Source organism: Sus scrofa, chromosome 4 (assembly GCF_000003025.6).
Source record: "Sus scrofa isolate TJ Tabasco breed Duroc chromosome 4, Sscrofa11.1, whole genome shotgun sequence".
NCBI classification, from domain to species: domain Eukaryota; kingdom Metazoa; phylum Chordata; class Mammalia; order Artiodactyla; family Suidae; genus Sus; species Sus scrofa.
In genome coordinates this window covers 67415483-67427488 of record NC_010446.5, presented here as the reverse complement: position 1 = coordinate 67427488, position 12006 = coordinate 67415483, and the positions used below count along the sequence as shown (strand labels likewise).

Genomic DNA, 12006 nt, shown 5'->3' with positions numbered 1-12006 from the left:
CTTGGAAAAGCCATGGGGATTATATTGAGCCCATCTAGTTCTTCAGGATAATTTCCCCATTTGAAAAACCTCAGCCTAACCACACCTGTAAAGTCTCTTTACCTTGAAAGGGAGCATCACAGGTTCTGAGGTTTAGGATGTAGACATATGGGTGTGAGTATGTGATTGTGCTACCTATCACAGTCCTATTTTCCACTGAAAGCATTGTTCTTGGCAGCTTTACTGGATGTGGGGCTACAGCTGAGATAATTCGGCTACCTAAACATGTCATCCATATATCGATTTTTTTTTTTTTTGGTCTTTTTAGGGCAGTACCAGTGGCATATGGAATTTCCCAGGCTAGGGGTCAAATTGGAGCTGCAGCTGCCATCTTACGCCACAACCACGCCTGATCCTTAACCCACTGAGCGAGGCCAGGGATCGAACACATCCTCATGGATACCAGTCAGATTCTTAACCTGCTGAGCCACAGTGGGAAATCCCTCGATCTGTTTTAGAACAATTTAATATAAAATTCTTGAAAAAGGAAGCTTCTGAGTGAATCCTGCTCCACAGAAAGGCTCACCTGTGCATATGCCTGGAGCCTTACTCACTTACCTGGTGTAGCAAACCCTATCTGTGCCCTACCTGCAACCCCTCCCCACTCCCATTTCAGTGCATTCTGCCCTCAGCCTGCAAAATGCTGGTATTTCATCTCTCTGCCAGAAGATGCCCTGGTTTCAAAGCCTGTTCTGCTTGTTCTGGACTGGCTGGAAATGCTTTGGAAATGAACATCTCAGCCCTGATGCATGAATGGAGCTTACGTATCAACATCCCAGCTCCTTCATTTGTTTATTGTCATTTGTTTTATTGAGCCAGAATTCACATGTCACAAAATTCATATTAAAGTATAAAATTCAGTGGGGTTTTTTTTTTGGGTATATTCACAATGTCATAAAACCATCACCACTATCTCATTCTAGCACGTTTCTATCCTTCTCCTAAAGATGTCTCAAACCTATTAGCAGTTACTCCCAATACTCCCCACCCCCGGCAATCTCTAATCTACTGCCTGTCTCTGTGAACTGGCCTGCTTTGGAGATTTCATGTAAATAGAATCATACAGTAACTGATCACTCATTTCTGGATGGGTAGCTTCAAGGCACATGTCCAATGCTAGTAGTCAGATTTCCGCAACAGAATGAAACTGGTGGCTCACAGTGGTGATGGGTAATTAATTGGCCACCTTTCCTCTCTGATCTCACTTCCCTACTTTCCCACCAGTGTTTCCAGGAATCGCGTCTCAAACAATGATTTTGCACTAGAATCTTGCCTTAGGATCTGCTTCTGGGGGAACCCAAACTAAATACTATGTATGTCTAGTTGAGTAATCCATTCAGCAAATGTACACTGGACATTGCCTCTGTGCTTGGCATCTGCCCAATGCTCAGGACAGCCCGGACCAAGCTGACGTCCTCCGTGCTCTAATGGAGGGTGTGTATGCAAGGAATGAAGGCAGTAAGCAACTTACAAGCAAGATGAGTGCTATCAAGAAGTGGGTGAAGGAAGGCCTTCCTATGAATGAGCTCTGGGAAGTAGGTAGGAGCCAGCCAGGTAAAGAGGGTGGGGGAATGTTCCAGGCAGTGAACTCACTCCAAGATAAGGGAGAGCATGGTGATTTGGGGGAACTGAGAGAAATCCTAGGGCTCTTGCAGAGTTGGAGGAGAACAATAGTGCTGGGCAGGTTCTTACACCGCCCTTCTGGAAAGGATCCGGTGTCCAGCTGGGGTGCATGAGGTGGTCAGCAAACAGTCTACAGCTGTTAGCTGCTCAGGTGTGCCTTGCCTCCTGAGCTGACTGGTCTAAGGTCACGCCCTTCCTGGAGCTGCCTGCATCTGATGATGGGTGATGGGATATAGAGGCGGGGCTGGGGGCCGCGTCTACATCGCTGTTCTCCTGCCTCCTCACTCTAATTCTGCCCACCTTCCTTTCACAGGTGTTGGTCCTTAATAAACACCATGCTTCTCTTACTTTGTGCCATAACTGGCTCCAGGAGGTCCCAGCTTCCAACAGCAAAGAAAGAGGAAGGCTTTATGTCGTATGTGATAATATTCCAAGGCTTCTCCTTGGACACCGAGGAGGTGAGGGTCCTTGAGACCTGGTAGGGATGGATCTCATGTCCTGTGAGCAAGGGACAACTTTGGCATCTTCACTGAATGATCTGCAGGTAAGTCTGCCTTTAGGAGATTCTGGAAGTCTGAGAACAACTCAGGGGGTGAGAGACTTTGTGATGAGCATCAACATTTTGGGGTGCCTTTCAAATGCGTTTCATTCTTTGTATGTTTTTTTTTTTTCTAAATTTGCCTCAAGTGACAACGTTTGTATAGACCTATATAAATTAACCACACTCATAACATGTCTGTTTGGATTTATATATTTTTTCATCTCTGGATCTCCTAGGAAAGTGAGCAAAAGTGAACATCATAGAACTATGTTTTCCATGGAGGATAATATTAGATCACATACTGCTGGCATTTTAAATTTTATGTTCTGTCTGGGTAGCAGACTTTTAAAATAATTAGATACTACTCTAGTGGGTACTTGGAAAAGCACTAAAATATTCAATAATTTGTATGTTTAACTTACTCACTGGGAGAGTGGTCTCTACATTTCCTCAGCCCTTACTTGAGGCTGCACCACCATGGTCCAGGCTGTGCTCGAAGTACGGATACAGGAGCTCTTTTCCACCCTAAATATCTTAGGAGGCTGCAGAGATTGGTCTTCATTGTATCTTGGAGCCCAGGGGCAGTCACTCCAGGACTGGGGGCTTCGTGATGGGCACTGCTGTTGGGGCAGTGGCGTGGCTGCCTCCTGGAACCCCTTGGGTGCTGGAATTGTTCTCCATCTGCTATAGCTCCTGGGTGTTCTCCTGGAGCCCTTCTTTCCACCCTCCTTGTTCCCTTGACCCAAGGGCTTCTTTCTTTGGGGACCCATCTCAAGAGGCGGCCAGAGAACCATGACCTAAAGCACTGTTTTCCTAATTCTTCTCCTAGTCATTCCCCTCAGACCAGAAAAACATCCAGCACTTGAGGGTGGGGACGAGGTACTAATTTTTGAGCTTTACAGACAATATTAGAGGAAAGAAAGAAAGAAAAACACATGATAAATTCCCTGCCCCAGAGCCAAATGTTTTGAATATGGGAAAATGAACGCAATTCCATTTACCTGAAGTTTTAGAACAAACAAAATTCATGTATGGTGGGAGTTCCTCTGGTGGCTCAGTGGTAATGAACCTGACTAGTATTCGTGAGGATGTAGGTTGGATCCCTGGCCTCGCTCAGTGGGTCAGAGATCCAGTGTTGCTGTGAACTGTGGTGTAGGTCACAGATGCACTCGGGATCTGCATGGCTGGTTGTGGTCGTGTCGTAGGCTGGCAGCTGCAGCTCCGATTCGACCCCCTAGCCTGGGAACTTCCATATGCTGCAGGTGGGGCCCTAAAAAGACCAAAAAAACCATCATGTATAGTGATAAAAATCAGAGCAGTACTTGCCTCTAGAGCAGACACTAACTGCAAAGGGGCTGGAGGATCTTTTCTAGAGTGAAGGAAGTATTCTCTATCTTGATGGGGTGAGGGTACATGTTGGTCACGACTTATTGAACCATGTTTTTAAAATCCATGCATTTTATGTAAATTTAAAAAGAAAACAGGGTGACAGTTCAAAAATGAAAAAGACTGTAAAATTAATTCAGGAAGGATTCAGATTTCAGAAGTGTTTGGTTTTAGCTAACTTAAATAGAAAGGACCCACCATCAGCATGCAGCTCTGCCAAGAGTTATACAAACATTTTTCTCCATAGTTATTTCTTATTAGAAATCCAGAATCTTACATGAACTATAAAGCTCTTTGAATAGAAAAAAATTGTTTTCATCAACTAAAATTAGCTGGACGAGATTTCAGACACATTTCTTTAGCTTTTTTCTTCAGCTGACACCCCATATTTCTACCTAGAGTGGCCACAAATGTGAATATAGGTAACTCTGTTCTCTTTGACCATATTAGTGTGCATGCTCTTGACAGGCGAGGGAAGGTCACTTAGAGAGCAACCACCACATGACTCCGGAGTGGTGAGAGTCTGGGAGGGTGATAATTTCTAAAACTGGATTGGATGACGTTGCCTGTTGAGTATGTGGAATGCTGGCCAGATTGGAACACCCTTGAGCGTGGATGCCAGAAAAACTCAGGTCGAAGGATGAAAAGTTCAACTTAAATATCCAATAAACAACAAATAATTTAGTATAAGTATGTATGGAGATACTTCTATATCCCTCGTATAAGTGGAATATATACATTGACATCGCCGCAAGGACATTAATTATTAAAATGTATTTGTTTTTATCTGAAGTTCAAATTTAACGGGTATCCTCCTACATTTTTTTATTTGCTAAATCTGGCAACTCTGTGCTTGAGGTATGCTGAAAAGACAGGGTTTTTTTTGGTTTGTTTTCTGTTCGGTAACAATCAAAGGCACAAATAATTTGAGCCTGTGGTTCTCCAAATTGGCTTGCATCAAAGTCACCTGCAGAGCTTGTTTAAAAAAAAAACTGAGCCCCAATTTTTGATTAAGTAAGTTTAGGGTGAGGCCCTGAAAATTTGCATTTTTAACATTCCCAGGCTTTGCTGATTCTGCTGAGATTTAATGATCGGAGGCAATGCATTACAGACGTTATGTATAAGGATTGCTAGAAATGCTGTGTTAATGTACCCTGTTCTTTGCCATTCTGCCCAGCACACTAAACTATGCATCTTGAATGAGAGACAACAACCAAACATAGTGTGTTGTCATGTAATATCAATAAACTGTCTGTTATATATGGTTGCCTCTATTTCCAGACTTTATGGCTCCTCGACAGGTAAGTCGTTTGCCTCTGTGGTGAATAGATTGCCTTTTAATGGGTGTTAAATTGGAATCCCATATTAAAATTAGAATACATTAAGCATTTGATGAACCCATATGAGAGGACCTTTGTTAAATTATATATCAAATAAATATTTAACAAGGTCAGACACCCAGGAATTATTTATATCTTATTAAATACCACCACAATTTCCATAGCGAATTACATACACACAGTCTTTATACAACCTCAGGATGTTTGGAGTACCCAAAATGGAATTTCCACACATTGACTTTTTCCAGGGACCTGATTTCTTAGAGGAAAATAAGTGGGGTTTGCTTGTACTTTTCATGGAAATGAAATGTGTTGAAATGTTTTAAAGTAACCTTAAGTCTGACATTTAAAATTTCTACCATCAGGTTTATTGGGTTCTGTTTTGTTTTGTTTTTAGTTTTCTGTTTATTGACCTATTAAAATTGATTTGGACTTCCTTTTTTGAGGAGGAGAAATACATAGAGGTGAAAAATGAAAGAAGGGTACTGGCATATTTTGTTAGGTATCTAAGTTCTTTGGCTACTTTTTTGGGCAAATGTTGATCTGCTACAAATATAAACATAAAAGTAAATATTAGAGATACTGGAGCAATTATGGGTGAACTATATCTAGGATGTGCTTTAAAATACTGCAAGAAGAAAAAAGTCAGAGGAGGAAAGATGAAATATTTGGCAAAATAAAATGGTAATTGTTGAGACTGGGTGATGGGAGCATGGAGTTTATTAGGTACCCTACTTTTGTGTATTTAGAAATTTCTCTAAGTTTTAAAAAACCCAAAGACTTGGCTTACATGCTCAGCTTTGCCACTAATTGGACAAGAAATCATACTCAAATTGTTTATTTTGTGTCTCACATTTTACAAATGATGGGATTGCAATTAACCAGCAAGTCATTGTTGGTCTAGGCTTATTGTGTAGATAGCATTCTGATGTTACCATATAAATTCATGGGAATGTTGTCAGATTACTAGAAAGTACAACATACATTATAAAACTAAAACCACTTTTCAAGTATTAGCGCATCATTCCTTGTTGAAATTCCTTGCGTATAAATGTTTAGAGCACAGATACTTGGTAACTAAAGTTCCCAAAGACTTTTATTTTCCCATGTTTAAGAATAGCTGTTTAGGAGTTCCCGTCGTGGCGCAGTGGTTAATGAATCCGACTAGGAACCATGAGGTTGCGGGTTCGATCCCTGCCCTTGCTCAGTGGGTTAACGATCCGGCATTGCTGTGAGCTGTGGTGTAGGTCTCAGATGCGGCTCGGATCCCGCGTTGCTGCGGCTCTGTGAAGGCTGGCAGCTACAGCTCCGATTAGACCCCTAGCCTGGGAACCTCCATATGCCGCGGGAGCGGCCCAAGCAATGGCAAAAAAAAAAAAAAGAAAAAAAAAAAAAAGCTGTTTAGGTGAGGTATCTGCTGAGATGGCAGTTGCTCAGATTTCTATGTGAGAATCAGACAAGGGAAAAAAAAGTGATGTTACACAGCTTGACTCCTTTTGTGTTTCTGAGGTAAAAAGCAAAGCAAACTTTAAGATTTCTAAATACCGTCTGTATCTACTACACAGTAATATAATTTAATTCCCCAAAAGGCAGGTAAACATAGAAGGAAAAACTTAAAGGTTAAGCATATGCAAGCTTGTGTGTCTGCTGCTGTGTATGCACAGGCATAAATGACTTAGAAGATCTGGAATGTGATCTAGGTTTGGCTGCGTGGCATACGGCTGGACCGGGGAGGTGATGTCCACTTTCGTATCTGCGTGGACTTGAAGCTATAGCATGGTTCAGGGCTGAAATGGCCCATGACCTGCTGGTCTGGGGATAGAGTGTGTGACCACAAGCCTGGCCATCAGTGGAGGGGTTGCTGCACATTCTTGGCAGACACCGAAGAAGTGGAAAAAATGAAACAACCGCAAAGCAGGATGAGAGTGAGTCTTATACCCAGCTGAACAGAGTAGATACAGGTGCCATGTGGTAATGCAATTACCTTCCTGGATCATTGGAAATCCTTTCCTGTGGTTATTAAGCAAGTATTCCCTGCCAGAAGGTGCCATTCCTTGCAAAGAGGGTTAAAATCTTTTCATCACATGGTGTATCCCTCTGTTAGGGACTCAGTGTATGTCCATAACCACAAATTTATACGTTGAAACCCCAACTCCCAGTGTGTATGTATTTGGGGATGGAGTCTCTGAGGATGCAAATCAGATTAAATAAAGTCATAAGGGTGTGGTCCTAATCCAATAGGATTTGTGTCCTTATGAAAACAGATACCAGAGAGCTCTCTGTCTCTCTCCCTTCCCATACCATGCACCAAAGAAAGGCATGGTAGCTGTTTGCAAGCCAGGAAGAGAGGCTTAGCTGGGAACTGAATCAGCTGGAACCTTGATCTTGGACTTCTGGCTTCCAGATCTCTAAGATAATGTTATTTGAACTGCTCAGTCTGTGGTATTTTGCTATGGTGACTGGAGCTGACTTAATAACCCTCCAAAAGACAGATAAGAGCACTTCCTTCAAGGGCACACAGGGAGGTCAGTGTCTGTAGGAAGAGGCGTGGAGAAAAATCTAGAAGTTGAGACCTATGTGGATAGGCAGGCCCCAGATGAGTGCTTCAGCTGGGGATTAGTGATGGTGGTAGTGGGATTTCCTGAGCAGTAGGAGGCAACAGAGGGTATGGTTATCTGGACGAGACAGAAGTTGCCAAGAGAAAAGGCGTTCATGACAACTTTATACCATCTCTATGATTTTGCTTGTGAATCATCTTGGCAGGAGGCACAGAGTAGTTGCTCAATACACCTTTGGGTAAATACATGCATTCCTTTGGGACATGGATTTGCTCTGGCATGTTGATTATTTGTCATACATGCGGAATGGCAAATGTGTCCAGTAACTTGTTAGTTTAGGCTTTCAAGAATAAAATCTTTATTACCCCAGGAGTACCAAACAGGAATATTTCTTCCCATCAAAGCCTGTATTTACTTCCTCTTCCTTTTAGTTGAGATATTTATTAGAATAGTTTTCTTCTAAATTGACTTACTTTATCAACAGTGTGCTATAGGAAAAAAAAATTCCTTTCTTTAAACAAAATGTCCAGTAGCTTGATTGTGATAAAAGTAGATCAAGGTAGAATTATGATTCTTTACCCATAGTTAATGAATATCTCTGCAAGCTTTGGCTAGATTAATATTTGTCCCTCTCCTCTGCTCCTGCCTCGGTAAAAAATCTACATCTCCTAGTTTATGTTCTTACATATTTGTAAAATTTAGAAAACGTTGCTTGGTATGAATGAGGTGGGGCTCCTGTCCTTTGCTGATATTTTTTATGTCACTTCTTTTAATCTCTATAGAGATCTTCTTATCACTATTTTACAGATTAAAAACTAAAGGACTCCTCTGGAATGTGACTTAGAGACCTGGGACTGTTAAGCAGAATCTTTTCTCTTTTCTAAATATAAAGCCAAATGTACCTCTTAGCTCATTGTGTACTCTATTTACAAGAGCAGTTACACTTGGAATTTTGAAAACACCTATTCCATTGTCTACTCATGCCATTTTCATAAATACATACACATTTTTCTTTTTAGGGCCACACGGGTGGCATGTGACAGTTCCCAGGCTAGGAGTTGAATGGGGGCTGCAGCTGCTGGCCTACACCACAGCCATAGCAACTCGAGATCCTAGCCGTGTCTGTGACTTAGACCACAGCTCATGGTAATGGCAATACCAGATCCTTAACCCACTGAACGGACCAGGGATTGAACTCATGTCCTCATGATACTAATCAGGTTCATTACCACTGAGCCACAGTGGGAATTCCATTTTCATTAATATTTTGGAAACAAAATTTTACTTTGAATTAAAAGCCACCAGTTGAAATCTACAAGTTAACATTATGGAGTGCATAATGCCTGGGCTAAAAATGAAATCAGAGTAACTGAGGAAAACTGAGCCATTATTCTCATGAGCAAGGCAGAGAGAGTTTTATTTTATTTTTATTTTTTTTTATTTTTTGGTCTTTTTGCTATTTCTTGCGCTGCTCCCGCGGCATATGGAGGTTCCCAGGCTAGGGGTCTCATCGGAGCTGTAGCCACTGGCCTACGCCAGAGCCACAGCAACTCAGGATCCGAGCCGTGTCTGCAACCTACACCACAGCTCACAGCAACGCCGGATCCTTAACCCACTGAGCAAGGCCAGGGACCGAACCCGCAACGTCACGGTTCCTAGTCGGATTCGTTAACCACTGTGCCACGACAGGAACTCCAAGAGAGAGTTTTAATAAAATGTTTTATGTGGCACCAGAAGTTGGTGCCGGCTGATTAAGCAGGAAAGGAGTTTATTACATAAATATTTATGGGAGACTGGCTCAAAGCTGTGAGTCTGGGGGTGATACCAACTGCAGGCTACAGAACAGGCCCACTGAGTTTAACTATGGCCTCCACTGCTGCTGGCCACATCCCACAACTACTATTTCTGCAGCATGAATTTGGCTGCCATTTAAAAACATTATTTCAGGAGTTCCTGTTGTGGTGCAGCAGAAACGAATCTAAGATCCATGAGGATGCAAGTTTAATCCCTGCCCTCGCCCAGTGGGTTGGGAATCCAGCGTTGCTGTGAGCTGCGCTGTAGGTCGCAGACATGGCTCAGATCCCGAGTGGCTGTGGCTGTGGTATAGGCTAGCAGCTGCAGCTTCAATTTGACCCCTGGCCTGGGAACTTCCATAAGATTCGAGTGTGGCCCTAAAATGCAAAAAAAAAAAAAAAAAAAAAAAAAAAAAATTTCGTTGAAGTATAGATTTGCAGTGTTGTGTTAATTTCTGCCGTACAGCAAAATAATTCAGTTATACATATGTACAAAACGTTCTTTTTCATGTTTTAAGGTTTATCACAGGATATTGAATATAGTTCCCTGTGCTATACAGTAGGATCTTGTTTATCCTATATGCAATAGTTTGCATCTGCTAATACCAAACTCCTAGTCCATCTCTCTATCACTCCTTCTCCCCCTTGTTCTCTGTCTTTGAGTCTGTTTCTGTTTTATAGATAAGTTCATTTGTGTCATAGTTTGGATTTCAAATATAAGTGATAACATGATATTTGTCTTTCTCTGGCTTACTTTGCTAGGATGATAATCTGTCCATTCATGTTGCTGTAAATGGCATTATCCCATTCTTTTTTATGGCCAAATAATATTCCATTGTATATATACTACATCTTTATCAATTTATCTCTTGACAGACATTTAGGTGGTTTCCATGTCTTGGCTGTTGCAAATAGTGCTGCAGTGAACTTTGGGGTCCATATATCTTTTTTGAGTTACCACTTTGTCTGATTGGCTGCTATTTTTTGCCACCATGTGGATTTTGTATGGTGCCTCCTTTGTCAAGTTGCTCACTTCTTTTTCTTTCTTTTTTTGTCTTTTTGCCATTTCTTGGGCCGATCCCGCGGCATATGGAGGTTCCCAGGCTAGGGGTCGAATCGGAGCTGTAGCCCCCGGCCTATGCCACAGCCACAGCAACGTGGGATCCGAGCCGCGTCTGCGATCTACACCACAGATCACGGCAACGCTGGATGGTCAACCCACTGAGCAAGGGCAGCGATCGAACCCGCAACCTCGTGGTTCCTAATTGGATTCCTTAACCACTGCGCCACGATGGGAACTCCCCGATCACTTCTTTTTCTTTTAAAAAATTTTCCTGGAGTTCTCGTCGTGGCGCAGTGGTTAACGAATCCGACTAGGAACCATGAGGTTGTAGGTTCGGTCCCTGGCCTTGCTCAGTGGGTTAACGATCCAGCGTTGCCGTGAGCTGTGGTGTAGGTTGCAGATGTGGCTCGGATCCCTCATTGCTGTGGCTCTGGTGTAGGCCGGCGGCTACAGCTCCGATGAGACCCCTAGCCTGGGAACCTCCATATGCCGGGGGAAGCGTCCCTAGAAAAGGCAAGAAGACCAAAAAAAAAAAAAATTTTTTTTCCTATGTTGATTTTTCTTTTTTTAAATTGTGTTATGAACATATGAGATCTACCTTTTTCACACATTTTAAAGTATATACTCCAGTATTGTTAACTATGGGCATGATGTCATAAACAGAACTTGTGTAACTGAAACTTAGGATTGTTCACAGCAATCACTTCTGAAGCTATTATTTGGGGAGCCTGAATCACACACTTGTGTGATGCAAAAGATATTGGGCTTATTTCTGGGTTCCATCTTGGGAAAACAGGATTCTTAAGTCTGCATATTCCTTAGATGTGGCAATGGCATTTTAAGGTGCTAGCCACATAGAAATTATATTCAATACCCAGTACAGCACTTAATGTTTATAAAACTAGGATCTAAATGGTTCATTCTCAAATCATGATATGTTCAAAAGAGTATGGCCCAGTAATTTCAAAGTCTTTGTTGAATACCACAAAAGCCATCTATAATTTTCAGCAATGATTCTTTTTTTTTAAATTAAAAAAATTTTTTTTTTGTCCTTTGTCTTTTTAGGGCCGCACCCATGGCATATGAAGGTTCCCAGGTTAGGGGTCGAATCAGAGCTGTAGCTGCTGGCCTACGCCAGAGCCACAGCAACGTGGGGTCTGAGCTGTGTCTGTGACCTATACCACAGCTCACGGCAATGCCTGATCCTTAACCCACTGAGTGAGGCCAGGGATCGATCCTATGTCCTCATGGATACTGGTTGGGCTCGTTAACCACTGAGCCAAGACAGGAATTCCAGCAATGAGTCTTAAAATGCCTTCTTTCCTCTCCTATCCATCATCCTACAAACTACCACTGCCAGCGTCTCCTGTCTTCATAGACCCTGGGAAAGTGCCCGTTTGTCTAAGGAGCCTCCTACTCCCCTTCTGCTTTTGTCACCTTTCCTCCCAGTTCCCCATCACAAAGGCTCAGGAAGTATCCACCTTGGACAGAGGCAGAGAAAGGCAGGTAAAATTAGAATTGTCTTGAGCCCTTAAAAGAAGGGGAAGGGAAGAGAAAGGAACAACAATGGTGTACTAAAGATTTATATCCCCATATATAAATGAGAGAAATACTTAAAAATTAATTACTTTATTGTTGCATCCATGGCATGTGGATGTTTCTG

The 12006-nt window shown here is 42.3% G+C and overlaps 1 long non-coding RNA gene across 1 annotated transcript in view; it reads left to right on the top strand.

Moving 5' to 3' along the window:
- The window catches only part of LOC110260281, a 91254-nt gene continuing 81216 nt past the window's right edge, over window positions 1969–12006 (top strand). The window contains exon 1 of the long non-coding RNA XR_002343273.1: window positions 1969–2206. This is a non-coding gene — a long non-coding RNA (uncharacterized LOC110260281). The remainder of the gene's footprint in view (window positions 2207–12006) is intronic.